Source organism: Arachis ipaensis, chromosome B7 (assembly GCF_059453495.1).
Source record: "Arachis ipaensis isolate K30076 ecotype BB chromosome B7, ASM5945349v1, whole genome shotgun sequence".
In the NCBI taxonomy this organism is placed as follows: Eukaryota; Viridiplantae; Streptophyta; class Magnoliopsida; order Fabales; family Fabaceae; genus Arachis; species Arachis ipaensis.
The window spans coordinates 36071484-36082985 of record NC_142442.1 but is presented as its reverse complement, the minus strand read 5'-3'; positions in this window follow the sequence as shown (position 1 = coordinate 36082985).

Sequence of the window (11502 nt, the reverse complement as noted above, 5' to 3'; positions counted from 1 at the left end):
GGTCCTCCCGCTTCCGACCCTGACTGCCAGATCTTGAACCGGGATGACGGTACTGTAGATGCCGTTCCTCTCCAGACTCGGCCTCCGTCTCCTCAGCCTGATGCTGCTAAAAAATCTTCTGACCCTTAGTTTTAATCTTTATTCTGGATATGTAGTTGGCCCGGCTTGTGGGCTTTTTTAAACTCTTTATGTTTTGTTGATTGCTGACACTTTCTCGTTGCTTGCCCAGCAACTTTTGTTTTTTATGAAAAACAAATGGTAGCATGGTTTAGCTTTTTTGAGATAGATTTTGGTGGCCTCTGAGACTTTTATAACCTTGTGGATGATATCGCGCTTTTGTGCTTGACTTGGTATCTCTTTTGGATTGCTTTGTACTTTGTATCTTAAATCCTTCGAGGTTGTGACTAGGTAGGTCTAACTTGATTTTTGGTTTGTTCCCGCTCCGGCTTGCATTTCCGACAATTTATAACCGATTTCTTCAAGTTAGTCCTCCGAGTTATTTTCGCTGTCCTTTTCTGAGTTATTTTTGTAATCCCTTTCCTGGATCTTTGTTAGGTCTTTTCAGGGATTGCTTCGATAACTTTCCAGTTGTAGGAGTCCGACTTGGTCATATCAGTCTCCTTTAAGTTATTTTTGTAATCCTCTTTCTTGGATCTTTGTCCGATCTCTTTCAGGGATTGCTTCGATAACTTTTAAGTTGTAGGAGTCCGACTTGGTTATATCGGTCTCCTTTAAGTTATTTGTAGTCCTCTTTCTTGGATCTTTGTCAGATCTCTTTCAGGGACTAGTTTGATAACTTTTAAGTAGTAGGAGTCCGTCTTGGTTATATCGGTCTCCTTTAAGTTATTTGTAGTCCTCTTTCTTGGATCTTTGTCAGATCTCTTTCAGGGACTACTTTGATAACTTTTAAGTAGTAGGAGTCCAACTTGGTTATATCGGTCTCCTTTAAGTTATTTGTAGTCCTCTTTCTTGGATCTTTGTCAGATCTTTTTTCAGGGACTACTTTGATAACTTCTCATTTTGGGCTGACTTTGTCGTGTCGAGCCCTTCTAAGTTAAAGTAATCCTCTTTAATAGGGTTGGCCAGACCTCTTTCCAGGGTTTACTTATAACTTGTGTTGACTTGGTCCGACTTCTCAACGTCGGCCAGTCTTTAAGTTATTATTTTAGCAATCCGTAAGACCTCGTCAGGTCCTTTTTTGGATCACTTTCGATAACTTCTTACATTATTTTGTGTTCTTCTTTTGCCGATTTGTAGAAAGTGGTTGTCATCTCTAGATCGCCCTTTGGGTGAATCGCGTTTTCACCTTTATCGGACGGTTGTCTTTATCGTGATCGTGCAGTGAAATTGTTTTTCACTTTCTGCCGATCTGTTGCTTTATAATCGGACGATGAATGCTTCAGATTAATGCGTCTTGAAATCTTTGTAGAATATCTAAAATATATTTTATTTAAAGGAAAAGTGCAAATATATACATATGGGATTGTCTGAGTCTCAACTTGGTGCCTCATTAAAAAACCTTTTCAGGAAAAAGAGTGCATCCAATGATGAGATCTTTTATCTTTTCTAACTGTAGTACCTTCTGAGGTTGCAGGCGTGCCATGACCTGGGAAGCTCTCGTCCATCGAGTTCAGACAGTCTGTAGTAGCCCTTTCCAAGTACTTCTACAATTCGGTAGGGTCCTTTCCAGTTTGCTGTCAGCTTTCCCTCTCCCGGTCGAGTTGTTCCGATATCATTTTAGATTAGGATGAGATCATTTTCTGTGAAATTTCTCGGTACTACCCTTTGATTATACCTGGAAGCCATTCGGCGTTTTAGAGCTTCTTCCCTGATCCGAGCTCTTTCTTGGATTTCGGGTAACAAGTCGAGCTCTTCTCTCTGAAGTTGGAAGTTTGCTTCCTCATTGTAGTGAACTACTCTGGGCGACCCTTCCTCAATCTCTATTGGAATCATCGCCTCTGTTCCGTATGCTAATCGGAAGGGGGATTCCTTTGTGGTGGAATGTGGAGTTGTTCGATATGCCCATAGGACCTGTGGAAGCTCTTCTGCCCAGGCTCCTTTTGCATTTTGTAATCTCCGTTTTAGCCCAGCCAATATGACTTTGTTAGCCGCCTTGGCCTGTCCATTGGCCTGTGGATGCTCAACTGAGGTGTACTGGTGCTTTATATTCAAGTCGGCTACTAGTTTTCTGAAACCTGCATCCGAGAATTGAGTGCCATTGTCTGTAGTTATCGAATATGGAATCCCGAATCTCGTGACAATGTTTCTATATAAGAATTTTCGACTCCTTTGAGCGGTGGCATTGGCTAGGGGCTCTGCCTCAATCCACTTTGTAAAGTAATCTACTCCCACTATGAGAAATTTAACTTGTCCTGATCCCTGTGGGAAGGGGCCGAGAAGATCGAGTCCCCATTTTGCAAATGGCCAAGGTGAAGTCACGCTGATGAGCTCTTCTGGCGGAGCGATGTGAAAATTGGCATGTTTTTGACATGGTGGACATGTCTTTACAAATTCTGTGGCTTCTTTCTATAGAGTTGGCCAATAAAATCCTGCCCGAAGTACTTTTTTGGCGAGAGCTCGTGCTCCGAGATGATTGCCACAAATGCCGCTATGTATTTCTTCTAGCACTTCCTTTGTGTTGGAGGTCGGCACGCATTTTAGTAAAGGTATTGAGATTCCTCTTTTGTACAGGATGTTGTTTATGATGGTGTAGTACTGTGCCTCCCTTTTTAACTTTTTTGCCTCCTTTTCTTCTGCGGGGAGTGTTTCTTCTTTGAGGTATTTGATTATGGGGGTCGTCCATCCTTGGTCCTGACTTGTTATGGCCAGGACTTGTTCTTCTTCCGAGATTGACGGGTTTTGTAACATTTCCTGGATGAGGCTTCTATTGTTGCCCCCTGGTTTGGTGCTGGCTAGTTTTGAGAGTGCATCAGCTCGGGCATTTCGTTCGCGGGGTATGTGGCAGATCTTGTATTCCCCGACTTGTCCGAGTAGTTCCTTGGTTTTATCTAAATATTTTTTCATGGTGGGGTCTTTGGCTTGGTAGCTCCCTGTTATTTGTGATGTGATCACTTGTGAATCGCTGTAAATGTTGAGTTTTTGAGCTCCGACCTCTTTAGCCAGCTTCAAACCAGCTAATAGTGCTTCATATTCCGCTTGATTGTTGGAGGCCGGGAACCCGAACTTGAGGGAAAGCTCAACTTGGGTTCCATGGTTGCTTTCTATTATCACGCCTGTGCCGCTTCCAGTTTTATTTGAGGAACCGTCCACGTAGAGATTCCATTCTGCGGGAGTTTCCGGGGTATCTGTGAATTCTGCGATGAAGTCGGCCAGATACTGTGACTTGATGGCCGTTCGAGCTTCATATTGGAGGTCGAACTCCGATAACTCGACTGCCCATTGTAGAATTCTGCCTGCTAAATCTGTTTTTTGCAGTATTCCTTTTATGGGCTGGTTAGTTCTAACCTTAATGGTATGAGCCTGAAAATACGGGCGGAGTTGTCGAGATGTTAGGATGAGAGTATAGGCAAATTTTTCTATTTTCTGGTAGTTCAGCTCGGATCCCTGTAGTGCTTTGCTAATGAAGTAGACGGGTTTTTGCCTATTTTCGTCTTCTCTGACTAGTGCTGAGGCTATCGCCCGGCTTCCTACTGCGAGATATAATATAAGTGGTTCTCCTTCTTGTGGTCGAGATAGGATAGGTGGCCGTCCTAAGAACTCCTTGAAGTCTTGGAAAGCTTGTTCGCATTCTGTCATCCATTCGAACTGTTTTCCCTTTCTTAAAGTAGCATAGCAGGGGAGAGATCTTATCACAGCTCCTGCTAAAAATCGAGATAGGGCGGCCAGTCTCCCGTTGAGTTGCTGTACCTCTTTGACACAGGTTGGGCTCTTCATGTTGAGTATAGCTTGACATTTGTCTGGATTCGCTTCAATTCCCCTTTGCGTGAGCATGAAACCCAAGAATTTTCCTGCTTCAACTGCGAAGGTGCATTTTGCGGGGTTGAGTCGCATGTCATGCTTCCTTATAGTGTTGAATACTTGGGACAGGTCGGACAATAATGTATTTTCGTTCTGTGTTTTTATCAACATGTCGTCCACATAGACTTCCATGATTTTCCCAATGTGATCTGAGAAGACTTTATTCATTAGCCTTTGATAAGTAGCTCCCGCGTTCTTAAGACCGAAAGGCATCACGATGTAGCAGTAGTTCGCCTTTGGTGTTAAGAACGATGTTTTTTCTTGATCTGGTGGATACATGGGGATTTGGTTGTATCCCGAATAGGCGTCCATAAACGAGAGGTACCTATATCCAGAGGAAGCATCTACCAGAGCGTCAATACTTAGGAGTGGATATGGATCTTTTGGGCAGGCTTTGTTGAGATCGGTGTAATCGGTACACATGCGCCACTTTCCGTTTGACTTTTTCACCAAAACGACGTTGGCTAGCCATAGTGGATATTTGACTTCTCTTATGAATCCTGCCTCCAATAACGCTTGTACTTGTTCTTCCACAGCTCGGGATCGTTCTGGTCCAAGTTTTCTTCATTTCTGCTGCACTGGCCGAGATCCTGGATAGACCGCTAACTTGTGGCACATTAACTTAGGGTCTATTCCTGGCATGTCTGCGGCTTTCCATGCGAAGAGGTCGACATTATCTCGCAAGAATTGTATCAGTGATTCTTTTGAGTTTCCTCTTAGGACCGTGCCGATATTAGTCGTTTTATCCGAGGTGTCTCCAATCTGAACCTTCTCTATCTCGCCTTCTGGGCGCGGACGGAGTTCTTCTCGACGCTAAGCTCCACCAAGCTCAATTGTATGAAACTCTTCTCCTCTGCCTTTGAGGTTTAAGCTCTCGTTATAGCAGCGACGTGCCATCTTTTGATCTGCTTTTACCGTGGCTATCCCCTCTGTAGTTGGGAATTTCATGCATCAATGTGGAGTTGAGACTATTGCTCCGAGTTGATTGAGTGTTGTCCGTCCAATGAGAGCATTGTAGGCTGAACTTACGTCGACCACAATGTAGTCTATTTTGAGGGTCCTAGATTGGTTCCCCTTTCCAAACGTAGTGTGTAGCGATACGTATCCCAAGGGTTGTATCGGAGTGTCTCCTAGTCCAAACAGATTGTTCGAGTATGCTCTTAGTTCCCTTTCGTCTAAGCCAAGTTTGTCGAAGGCTGTTTTGAATAAGATGTCGGCAGAACTCCCTTGGTCTACTAATGTGCAGTGTAAATTGGCGTTTGCCAGTATAATTGTGATGACCATGGGGTCGTCGTGTCCCGGGATGATACCGGATGCGTCTTCTTTAGTGAATGTTTTCGCCGGGATGTCGGGTGCGTCCTCCTTTCCCTGAACGTGGTATACTTCTTTAAGGTATCTCTTTCGAGATGATTTGGAGATCCCACCTCCTGCGAATCCGCCATGTATCATGTGGACGTGTCTTTCTGGTGTCCGAGGTGACCGTTCAGTTCGTCCATCATCTTCGTCTCTCCGTCTTTTTCTTTGGTCATCATCCTGGGTGGCCAGAAATCGATCTAATTTTCCTTCTCTTACTAATTTTTCTATGATGTTTTTCAGATCGAAACATTCGTTGGTAGAGTGTCCCCGAATTCGATGGTAGTCATAATACTCCTTCCGATTTCCTCCTCCCCTTTTGCCTTTGAGTGGTCGCGCTGGGGGGATTTTCTCAGTATGGCAAACTTCTTTGTATATGTCGACCAGGGATACTTTGAGAGGGGTGTAGTTGTGGTACTTTTTGATGTTCTCACCCTGTCAATCTTCTTTCCTTTTGGAGTCCTTGTCTCTGTCTCGGTAGGAGGCTCCAGATTTTGAGGTTTCTCCCAACCGAGCATTCTCTTCCATGTTGATGTATTTTTCTGCTCGCTCCTGTACTTCGTCTAAGGAGGTGGGATACTTTTTTGATATGGACTGGCTGAAAGGTCCTTCTCGTAAGCCGTTGATAAGCCCCATGATGGCGGCCTCTGTTGGTAAACTTTGTATGTCCATGCATGTTTTGTTGAATCTTTCCATGTAGTTGCAGAGGCTTTCCCGATCTCCTTGCTTGATCCCTAGTAAGCTGGGTGCGTGCTTGGCCTTATCCTTCTGGATGGAGAATCTGGCCAAGAACTTTTTGGCCAGATCGTCGAAGTTTGAGATGGACCTCGGAGGTAAGTTGTCGAACCATCTGATTGCAGTTTTTGTGAGAGTTGTTGGAAAAGCTTTGCAACGAACGGCATCCGAGGCATCGGTAAGGTACATCCTGCTTCTGAAATTGCTAAGATGATGGTTGGGATCTGTAGTGCCATCGTACAAAACCATATCCGGAAGCTTGAAGTCCTTTGGAATTTTGGTCTTCATGATTTCCCTGGTGAATGGGTCCTGTTCTTTGCGTGGTTTTTCTTCAGGAGTGGTCGGAGGAGCTTTTGTTTTGAGGTCGGCTTCTAATTGCTGTAGTTTTTCTTCTAGTTCTCGACGTCACCGTACTTCTGTTTGTAGATCTTTTCCGATCTCCCGTTGTTGCTGGGTGTCTTTCTCTAGCTGCTTCAAACGATCTTGGAGTGCTTCCATGGCTCCCGGATTTGGTGAGTTTTTGTCTCCGTTGGATTCCGGGGTGTCCTTTAGCGTAGTGTCCGCGTTCTTGTGTGGCGTTCTGTTCTCCAAATCTGAATCGTGGTCGTTGTCATGGCCGTCCACCATGGTTTTGGGATGACTTCCAGGTTCCCCGGCAACGGCGCCAATGTTCCGAGGGTTACCTGAAACTGGAGGTCGATCTCGGATGAGATCTTCTGTACTGGTCGGAGATGACGTGTCTGGCTGGCTGATGATGGCCGGAGCTGTTGGGTCCGACTCATTGGACTTGCTGCACTGCTGATCCTTGGCCACCGGAGGGTGGGGGTACCTGCAAGAGACTCCGATGCTTAAGTTAGCACGGGTATTAAGCAGGTTTTTATGTAGAATCAGAGTATGAGTTATACCTGGGTGCTCCAGTGTATTTATAGTAGCGTGGGCTGACCTTTCTGGTAAGATAAGTTAGTTATCTTATCTTATCTTATCTTGAGTGAAGTCAGCTTATCTTCAAGGGAACCGCCTTTATCACTATAGGCTAGGATTGCCTTTGGATTCTGGGTCGTGTTCCTCTATTTGGGCCCTTTTATTGGGCTTTGCTGTCGATTTGACCGACTTCTTCGTAAAGAAGTCGGTCTGCTTGACCTGAACAGGTCGGTCGCTTCGCTACTGAACATCCCGGTTCGGACAGCTCGACCCCGGGTATGAACAAAAAGAAAATAAAACAAAATAAAATAAAATTATTATTAACTAAAACTAAATTAACGAAGCCCTTCCTTGGAATCTATATATGCGCTACTAGTGCTAAATACCAGGCTCGGCGTTTAGTGCCATTGAGGCAGAGAAAAATTGTGGACATGTCTGACTTCTTGATGATAAACGCCAGGCTCGATGTTTAGCGCCACTAGCGTGTAGCTCTGACACATTTTATGAAGCACCTGGCACTGGCATTTTGCGCCAACCCAACAAAAGGCTTGCACATAGCACGAGATTCCTAGCACTAAACGCCATGTAGCGGCATTTAGCGCTAGCTCAACAGATTCAAATTTTCTTCTTTTTCTTTCGCACGTACTCCGTCAAACTCGCCTAAATTTTTTCTGAAATAAATAAAACCACAATGGGCCTCAAAGTAGCATCCAAATAGGCTTCAAACACTAAAATCTCAGTAAAACTCAATAAATTCATATCTAAAATAATAAGAAAATATAGAAAAGATGTGCATGCATCACAACACCAAACTTGAATTGTTGCTTATCCTCAAGCAACTTAAAACACTATGAACCTGAGAAGTGAGGTTGTCCCAGAATTGAGTTTCAATTACGCTCCTGTCTATTCCTCGAATGGGGTTAATAACAGTTTGATTTTGAGCGGTTTTGGCATCTCATTATCCTTTGCAGTTTAGAGATGTTAATGTCTTTCAGACTAGAACTCGGATCATATTATGAATTCTCTTCTTTTTACCCTCTGATTAATCCTTGAATACATAATTTTCTTTTTCTTTTCTTTGGTGTTTTGCACCTTGAGCCTAGCCATGACTCTAAATGTTTTGTCTCAACATTTACTTGACACAAAAACACCACAGGCACTTAACCGAGGAACTCTTTGAGTTCTGATTTTTTTTCTTTTGCAATTTTTCAATCAGTGGTGCTCAGAGCCTTTGGCATATTTTGTTTGCACTTGGCTTTGACTCTAAGTGTTTTGTCTTAAGTTTTACTCGATACATTCACACCACAAGCATATGGCTAGGAAAACAACTCTTTTGAGCTTTTGATCATACTTAATCTTCCTAGCCATTCATGCTCAGAGCCTTAGGTGTTGCTTTTTATTTTCTTTCTTTTTTTTCTTGCTATTTATTTTGCTTCAAGGATCAATTTCTTGTTTAATTTAGAGAATTTGCAATACTTCCCTAAATTCCTGTACCTCAAGAATTAACAACCTTAACTCCAAAATCAAATATACACTATTCCTCTCATGCACTCAAAACCATAGATAAATACCACCACATCAAGATAAATAAGACAATTCAGAATATATAAACTCAAGTTCTCATGCATTATATTACTTCTTTTTCTTTTTCTTTTTTATTTCAAGCTCAATGGGTGATACATGAGATAACTTTTTCAACTAAAATAAAAATACTAATACAATTAACTAGAAATAAAAAGATTAATACTAATACTCATGCAAAATATTGGAAACAAATAACAGAAAATAGGAAAGAATAAAAGCAGAAATAGAAAAATAATATCAAAGAACTCAACTACCTTAGTCGTCTTGGTGGCTGCCTCCTCCCTTTGATGGAGCTCCTGGGAATACTCTCTGGAATCCAAAATCGCGCCTCATCTGTAAGAGCTCCTGACGCTGACTCTGCTACTCCTCCAATAGCTGTTGAAGAAGGGCAGAGTGGCCCTCATGACTCACCCTCAGCTAATCAACGGATGCAATCAGCTGCTGTCAGTACTCCTGTGGAGGGAAATACTATCCCTGAGGTATGACTGGCTGCTCTAGCTGAGGTGGAGGAACTGGCTCCTCCTTTGGGGCTCTAGCATACTCCAAAGCATACTAGTCTTCTTAGAGATAGGCATCTCTATGGAGATGAGTGTATCATACTCAATACGCACTCTGGCAACATCAGAGAGGCGATAGATAAGGTGTGGGAACGCTAGCTTGGCGTGGAAGGAGGCATTGGAAGCAATGCTATAGATCTCCTGTGGAATCACCCGCTCCACATCCACTTTGTTCCCGAGCATGATATAGTACATCACTACTGCTCGGTCTATGGTCACCTCAGAGCGGTTGTTCGTCGGGATGATGGAGCCCTGAATAAACTCTAACCACCCTTTAGCAACCGGCTTTAAATCGTGCCTTCCCAACTGGTAGGGCTGCCCTTCAGAGTTGAGTCTCCAATGTGCTCTCAGAAGGCATATGTCTGCAAGTATCCGCTCTGGCCTTCGGTCGCTGTTGATCCTCTCAGTATAGGACTCATCATCATCCCCAGTAGGCAGAGTGTCTCTCTCACACTCGGTAGGCCAAATTCAAGGATCCGCCGTCTGACTATCGTGCGCCAGTTCTTGGGGCTAAGATTTACGCATTTCACATGCTTGTATGTGACCCAAGCATTGTTGTAAAACTCTTAGACCATCAGTTGGCCCACCTCGGTCACTGAGTTAAATAGTGTGTCCCAACCCCTGCTTCGGATTTCAGCCTAAATTTCTAGATATTCATCCAGTTTGAGATCAAACCGGACCTCCGGAATAACCTTCTTTTGCCTAGTGATTTCATGAAAGTGGTCCTCATGTACTTTGAAACTAAACCGGTTTGCATCATATGGACCGGTCACTGGGACTATCTCTTTCCTCTTCCTAGAGGAAGACTCTCCGGTCTTGGTGCCATAAATAATAGTTAATGAAAAAGAAAGGCGGCGCAGCCACACCAAAGTTAAGAGATTTATTTGTCCTCGAGCAAAGAAAAAGAAAATATAAGGAAGAGGAAAGAAATGGTGGTAATGGGTGAAAAATAAAATTAAGGAAAATAATAATGGAGAATAGATGAAAATAGTAGGAATAGTAAAAGAAAATGGAGGGGGTATGGGAAGTGAAAAGAAAAATGGGTTTGGAATTGGAAAGGTAAAAGAAAGATAAGAGAAGGTTAAGTGAATTTGTATTGTGTGAAAAAGGAAGGAGAAAAGGATTATATATAGATGGAAGGGGGACGGGTTCGGTTAGGGGAAGGGGATGAGGAGGGAAAAAAGTAAATGGGATTAAATTAGGGGGTTGGGGTTGGGGTAGTGAAAATGGGAATTGAAGGAAGTAAATATGGAATGGAAGTGTGTGTAACGGTAAAAGAGGGGGAGAATGGTGGGCAATGGTGGTAAACTGATTGGGGAGTGGGTTGGTGAGTGTGGAGCCCACGAATATTCTATTTTTCGAAATTCAAGCCCCCCCTCGAATTAGACGCCCAGGCGCTACTCGCGGCGTTTAGCGTCGATAGAACTTTTTTTTAGGACAAATGCTTGGTGCTAAACGTTCAGGTCCGCGTTTAGCACCAAGAAGGCAAAGAGCACTTCACATGTTGTGGCTACCTTGGCGCTAAACGCCCATCTTGGCGTTTAGTGCCACCGAGACAGTGGCTGATTCTTGGGATTCTTGCTCCTCGGCGCTAAACACCCAGTCTGGCTTTTAGCGCCACCTCCACAGTCAGGTTGCCTCGAACTACATGCCTTGTGGCACTAAACACCAGGTCAGGGCGTTTAGCACCACACCTCTAGTGAGCTTGTCTCGATTTTCATGCTTCTCGGTGCTAAATGCCCAACTTGGCATTTAGCGCCAGGGCACCCGAGGTCAATGTCATTCAGGATGGTCTATTTTCCCTTCTGATTTCTCATGTTCCTGTTTTCAACACTTTGCATGACTAAAACTCTAGAAAGTAGAAGAAAGAAATAATCAACACCAAATTAAAATAACTATAAAACTAAGGATATGGATAGCTGGGCTGCCTCTCAATACACGCTTCTTTAACGTCACTAGCTTGACGGTCAACTCTGCTAAGTCAACAAATGAGCAGACCTCTGACGATCAATCTTGCCTCCGAGATAGTGCTTCAGCTTTTGACCATTGATAGTGAACCTTCTATCTGAGTTTTCTTCCTGAGGTTACATATGATACGGCGACACTTTGGTTACCACAAAAGGTCATGACCACCGAGATTTCAACTTTTCAAGGAAAAGCTTGAGCCTTGAATTGAACAATAAGACTTTCTGGCCCAGCTCAAATGCTCCGGTGGATATCTTCTTATCATACCGCACCTTGATCTTCTCTTTATAGAGCTTGGCATTCTCATAAGCAGAGTTTCTAAACTCATCAAGCTCATTCAGTTGAAGGAGCCTCTTTTCTTCTACGGTCTTGGCATCAAAGTTCAAGAACTTTGTTGCCGAATATGCTC